Below are 7,273 nucleotides of genomic sequence, written 5' to 3' on the forward strand. Positions count from 1 at the left end.
AAATCATAATAGCCTTCACTTGTATTGGCTATTACAATAGCCAATGTATGGAACACCATACATGCTGAAGTTGGAAATAAAAGCTGTTCTGTATATCAAACTATACCTCTCCAAACATGTTATCTGGAAAATAAAAATTCTGTTTTCAAAAAAAAAAGTTAACATGTGGGCAGGCACAGTGACTCAGCAGGCAGAGTTTGTACCTGCAATGCCAGAGACCTGGGTTCATTTCCCACTGTCTGCCCATGGGAAAAAAAAGTTAACATGTTAATAGTGTAAAAAAAAAAAACACAACACAGAAATCTGAAGATACAGGTGAATGCAGGACATCATAGTCAAAATGGTGCAGAGGCCACCAGAGTCATTTATATGCACATTTAATCTTGAATATAGGTGGGGAAACCTTTACTTGTAGAGCAACAAGGATAAAAATACAGCATATATCTCACCAGAAAATGTGGGTGGAAGAAGGTAAAATGATGGAAAATTAAAAAGTGTGGAAAAATATGACGAAATTAGAATTCAATATCAAGTGAAATTAATCTTCAAAAAATAAAGAGATAATAAGAACTCCCTGAGAAAAATACTAGTTTATGTGTAATCAACATATCTTCAATTCAAGAATCTTTTAAATAAAATTTCTTAGAGAAGATAGGACATGATATGTTGGAGCTCAAATCTACATAGAGAAAGGTAATGCAACATAGAAGGAACTAAAAAAGGTCACAAAATAAACTATATTTTCTTACTCTTAATTTATCTAAGAGATGAATGTTTGCATCAAATAATAATAATGAAAATGTACTGCCAGATTATAGCACATGGATAAATAAAAAGAATGATAGCAATGTTGTAAGGGATGAAAGAGAGGAGCTGGGAAATTTCTGCTATAAGTTACCTGCATTATTTGTGAAATGGTGTATACTGCTCTTTTAAGGTTGACTGAGATAAGATAAACAGCATACTGGATATGGAAGCTGGGACACTGGCTGAGACACTCTGGACACCAACCACATTCTCATGGTTCAGTCCCTACTGGGTGATGTTGAGTGAGGGAAATCCCAGAAGCTCAGCTACAGACCTGACTTTTTGGTGGAGAGTCAGCTATACATCAGGTTGATTCCTCTGAAAACTATATTCACTTTTGAGAGCTTCTCTGTATTACCTCTTGATGCAAGACAAGGGCATTGGAAAATCATACAAAGTCTCTTAGAAGCTTGAGTAGATCCTAATACAATTGCTTTAGAGGAAATGACACCACAGCTTTTAGCTTTTGAAAATGAACAGAGATGCATTAAGGCTGTTGCAGCCACATGGACAAATGTATATGGATTTCATTCTCTGTGTGGATGGAATGCTTTGTACCAGACTTCTTTTCAAGTAAAATTACTTCATAAAAAAGGAGCAAACAAATAATGCTTTATTTGTGGCTACTCAGTATGGTAAATTAGACATCTTGGGCATAATTATTGGGTGCAAATGTCAATTGTCAAACCTTAGACAGTTACTCACTTATTTTTTGTTGCTTAAGAAGACCACACCCATTGTGTGGAGCTTTTGCTGTCCAGTGGGGCAGATACTGATCTTTAATGTAATGACGACAAGTGATAGTTATCTCTTCAGGCAGTTGCACTATTGGGCTATAAAAAACCTTGGACTTGTTAATACTATTTACTAACTGGGTCTGTGGCACTGTCCAGACAAAGTAAGCCCTGTTTATTTAGCAGTATTTAGGGAGCATGAAGATAGCCTAGAAACAATACCTCAGTATGGCTACAGCCCAGAAGTGGAGATGTACTTTCTTTTTGGATTCACTTCTCCTGTGTTAAGGCTTTCCAAAGGACTGAATTCGTTGGAATTGTGACTATTGTTATGAAATATGGAGCCCAGTTAAATGAACTTCATTTTGCATAGTGCCTGAGTATGGGAAGTTTTCAATATTTCACTAATTTTTCAAGAAAAATTATCCATTAGTACCATGGAACCAACATCTGAACTTAAAAATCATACAACTAAAGCATAAACAAATTATAAGGGGTGATTACTACCTCTCCTGCTTGCAAGATTAGACCCACTTAATCTAGTAGTCAGTTCTTGTATTGAGTTAGTCAGCAATGACACCTTAATCTTTACTTTAGAGTTTGTGAATTGAGAGAGGGTACCCAACAACTGTTGAAAAGATGCTGTCTGCTTGTGACTCAAACTGCTCTTGGGTTCTACAATGACATATTGCCTCTGTTCATCTCTAACCACCCCTTGTTGCTTGAAAATTCTGGCCAGTCTGGAACCAAAAAACCTAAAATCCAACAGATTTATCTGTCAGTTACCAATTCCAAGCAGTCTGCACAATTATTTGCTTATGCAGAGGTCCTGAGGATGAAAGAGATTCTAGAGCAGGAACTTATTTAAGAAGGAGAAATTTGTGAAGCTACTTAACACAACTCATTTCTTACCACCAAAACAATAGAACCATGGAGTACGAGTTCTTAATGATTTTATGATTGTAGAAGATGTGTTTTAATATGAATGTTTATGAACTGGGCTTCCCAGTACAACATGTTAAAAATGTCACTTAGGTTATTTTACTGTAGTTTTATCACCAACATGGTTTATGTTATAAAATTCATTTGTCTGACCATATTCGGTCTGTTATGTTACTAAACTGCAATGCTACTTATAGTGCTAAGCATAGCATAAGCATGTTATGTTTCCACCTATGATTCTGCATATAAACTTGTGCTGGAAGCTCAGAATGGAAAGCACAGAATTTAACTAAAAGTAAATTCAAATGTGGGGATTAAACCTCTTATGCTGTTAGTATTATTATTTGTGGCTGAATACCTTGGGTTCATAGAGCAACAAACTTTCCAATCTTGTTACCATATTTAGAATACTGATCAGGAGACTGTTCAGAGCAGTCTTCACTCATTTCATTTAAAGTTTCATATTCCTGAGTTACCTTCTCCAACTTAAGAGTCAAGCTCCATTCAGGACAAGAATCAGAGGACATTTATTTTATGAAACAATAGTAGTCAGTTCTATTATTACACAGTTTTTCCTTCTAGATATCTAGATGGAAATAGAGACCTCTAAATTATAGGTTAATGAAGAACTGCCTCATTGGTTTTATGATTGCCTGATCTGAATCTAGAGTCAGGAAGAAGTAAACATTGGATCTTGTGAGCTTTGGTGAGCAGCTGCTGACCAGCCTTGAGAGAAAGATTATGGAAAGATTACTGCCATAATAGACAATCAGACAGTGGTTCAGAAGTAGGCAGCCTGCCATCCTGTTGTGTTCCTGTGGCTTAAATGAGAATTAGTCAGCCAGGTTATAACCTGATAGATCTTTGCTGTTAGATAAAAGCAGTTATGAAAATGGGTAGAATAACCAGATCATTATTGAGATCCAAAAGCACCCTTATTAAGTTCTTCAGGGATGTTATTTTGTAGGTGGACTCAAGACATACAAAGTACTATTATAAAAAAGGGTGCACACTTTTGTATAGCTTCAGTACCAAAACAGCTATTTATGATAAGTTTTCAACTGGAGAATTAGAAATATGAGGAATCTTATGATTTATTCACATATGTACTGGTTTGTAGCTGTTATGTACCCGATAAAAGGTCATGTTCTCTTAATCTATCCAACATGTGGAGGAGATGGGTGGAACCATTTGATAAGTTGTTTCCAGCTCATTCAAGGTGGGTCTTAATCCCCTTCATGGAGACGTTTATGAATGGATAAAAGACAGATGAAACTCCAACAGCTCTGGAAAGATGAAAGAGAAACACACACAGATTTTTGAAGAGAACTATTGAAATCAAGACAAGCAGAAAAAGACCAGCAGACATTGACATGTGCCTTCCCATGTGACAGAGGAACCATGGATGCCAACAGCCTTTCCTCACAGAAAGTATCTTCCTTTTGATGCCTTCATGTGGGAATTTTCATGACCTGAGAACTTTAAATTTGTCACCAAATAAAACACTGGTGAGCCAAGATGGTGACTTATTGAGGTGTGGAATTTAGTTCATCTTCAAGAGCAGCTAGTAAATAGCCAGGAACAGTTCAGAACAACTGCTCGGGCCACATCACTGACAAGACACACAAAATACACCAGTCTGGACAAAACAGACTAGCTGCAGTTCCACCCAGAACAGTGGGTCCCCCAAGCCGTGGAGTTTGGCGCCCTTCTCCAGCAGGCTGCTTCCTAGAGGGGAAAGGGAAGAGACTTTACTAACAGCAAGGGGCTGAGTTCAATCAAGCTCCACTTGTGGAATTAATTAACAAATTCTGACTATTGAAAATAGGCCCTCAGCTCAGCTATACCTTGAATAAAAGCTAAAGTTAATAGTTTTTGCCCCAGTGCAAAGTGGGCAGGGCTGACAGGGAAAAAAATGCAGAGGTTTTTTTGATCAGACAGCAGAAAATACTTGAAAAGGTCTGGACCCTAAAAAAAAAAATAGAGGGGGCACATAAGACCTGGAGATACATAGAGCAACATACCAATTTAAGGTCTTGATTAACAAACCCAAGTAACAAGGATCCTGCTCTGAAAAGGATTTTTTTGGCTTTGTTTCTTCTGCTTAACTGCTCTCAGGTTCCAAATGCCCCAGGCAAGGTAGAATTAAGCTTCTTTGAGAGACAAAGAGGCTGGTCAGTTGAAAGGAGGTAATTCCCTGGAGGCTGTGCCTTTCCCAAGAGGAGGGTGGGGCCCAGCTCAGGTGGAATTACTCCCTCAAGGAATACAGAACCCAGGGACTGGAAAACTGAAGTAATTAATGCCAGCCTACAACCTCTCCTCTGTCTCAACCATGTCCCAGGCAGTAAGAGTCTGCTGAAGATAAAGGTACCACATCACTCTATGTTGGCGGAACCCACAGGCAGATAAATAGCACACACTGGGCAGGACAGGAAAAACACAGAGTCTAAAGGCCTCATAAGAAAGTCTGTTAACATGCTGGGTCTCACCCTCAGGAAAAGCTGATGCAGGTGACTCTTTCCTCCTGAGAAGAGGCCAGTCTGGTTTGGGAAAATCTGACTGGGGCCTATGGCTAACAGATCCTCTTAAGGAAAAAAAACATCATATTGGCAGGGCAAGAAACAATAAAACAAGAACTAAAAAATTCTGATCCATTAAACAAAACTTATGCTAGAGGTCTAGAATAAGCTGAACTGAGTGTCAAAGAACAGATACAGAAAAAATCCTACAGCAAGAAAATGCTAGGTAAAAGTGTGAAAACAATCTCCAGAATAAACTAATTAAGAAAATTAAATGCCTAGAGACAAGCAAAAAGTACAAATCATATTAGGAAATTTGAAGATATGGCCCATTCAAAGAACAAACCAACAATTCAAATGAGATACAGGAATTGAAACAATTAATTCAGGATTTTCAAGCAGTCATGGAAAACCTCATCAAAAATCAAGTCAACAAATTGAGGGAGGATATAAAGAAGGTAATGGACAAACAAAAAGAAAAAATTGAATGTCTGAAAAAACAAATCACAGAACTTATGGGAATGAAAGGGACAGTAGAAGAGATTAAGAAAAGACAATGGAAACCTGCAATGTTAGATTTCAAGAGTCAGAAGATAGGATTAGTGAGCTGGAGAACAGGACAACTGAAATCTGACAAGCAAAAGACAATATAACGAAAAGAATGGAAAAATATTAACAGGGACTCAGGGAATTGAAAGACAGCATGAAGCAAATGAATATATGTGTTGAGGGTGTCCCTGAAGGAAAAGAGAAGGGAAAAAGAGGAGAAAGACTAATGGAGGAAATTATCACTGAAAATTTTCCAACTTTTATGAAAGACTTAAAATTACTGTCCAAGAAGTGCAGCATACCCCAAACAGAATAGATCCAAATAGACATATTCCAAGACAGTTACCAATCAGAATGCCAGATATCAAAGAGAAAGAGAGAATTTTGAAAACAACAAGAGAAAAGCAACCCATCACATACAAGGGAAGCCCAATAAGACAATTCATAGATTTTTGAGGAGAAACCATGGAGGTGAGAAGAAAGTGGTATGATATATTTAAGATTCTAAAAGAGAAAAACTGACAACCAAGATTTCTATACTCAGCAAAATTTTCCTTCAAAAATGAGGGGGAAATTAAAACATTTTCAGACAAAAAAGTCACCGAGAGAATTTGTGATCAAGAGACCAGCTCTGGAAGAAATGCTAAAAGGATCATTAGGGACAGATAGGAAAGGACAGGAGAGAGAGGTGTGGAGAAGAGTGTAGAAATGAAGACTATCAGTAATGGTAAAAAGAGAAAAAATTACATCTGATATATAAAATCCAAAAGACAAAATTGTTAGAAGAAAATACTTCCCTTACAGTAATAACACTAAATGTTAATGTATTAAAATCAAAAGATACAGACTGGCATAATGGATTACAGAGCAGGACCCATCTATATGCTGTCTATAGGAGATACACTTTAAACCCAAGAACAAATATAGGTTAAAATGAAAGCTTGGGAAAAGATGTTTCAGGAAAACAACAACCAGAAAAGAGGGGTCACTATATTAATATCCAACATATTAGACTTCAAATATAAAACAATTAAGAGACAAAGAAGGAAACTATGTATTAATAAAAGCAACAATTCAACAAGAAGACATAACAATCATAAATATTTATGAACTTAGCTGAGCCACAGTGTTCCAAAATACATAAGGCAAACACTGAAATCACTGAAAAGAAAAATAGACACATCTACCATAATAGTTGGAGACTTCAATTCCCTACTCTCATCAATGGACAGAACATCTAGACAGAAGATCAGTAAAGAAACAGAGAATTTGAATAATACAATAAATGAACTAGACTTAACATATTTATAGAGCATTACACCCCACAACAGCAGAATTCACCTTTTTCTCAAGTGTTCATGGATCATGGACCATATGCTGGGTCACAAAGCAAGTCTCAATAAATTTTAAAAGGTTGAAATCACACAAAACACTTACTTGGATCATAAAAGAATGAAGTTGGAAATCAATAACAGGCAACAGGCCAGAAAATTCACAAATATATGAATAACACACTCTTGAACAACCAGTGAGTCAAGGAAGAAAGTACAGGAGAAATCAGTAAATATCTTTTTTTTTTTATTAATTAAAAAAAGAATTAACAAAACAATTAGAAATCATTCCAATCTACATGTACAATCAGTAATTCTTAATAACATCACATAGTTGCATATTCATCATTTCCTGGTACATTTGCATCGATTTAGAAAAAGAAATAAAAAG

At 36.5% G+C, this 7,273-nt stretch overlaps 1 pseudogene; it reads left to right on the forward strand.

Annotated features, from left to right (window-relative positions):
* Window positions 1–455: 455 nt before the first annotated feature.
* LOC143645639 (ankyrin repeat and SOCS box protein 3 pseudogene) lies at window positions 456–2,409 on the forward strand (annotated as a pseudogene).
* Window positions 2,410–7,273: the final 4,864 nt, after the last annotated feature.

Source organism: Tamandua tetradactyla, chromosome 9 (assembly GCF_023851605.1).
Source record: "Tamandua tetradactyla isolate mTamTet1 chromosome 9, mTamTet1.pri, whole genome shotgun sequence".
Lineage (NCBI taxonomy): Eukaryota > Metazoa > Chordata > Mammalia > Pilosa > Myrmecophagidae > Tamandua > Tamandua tetradactyla.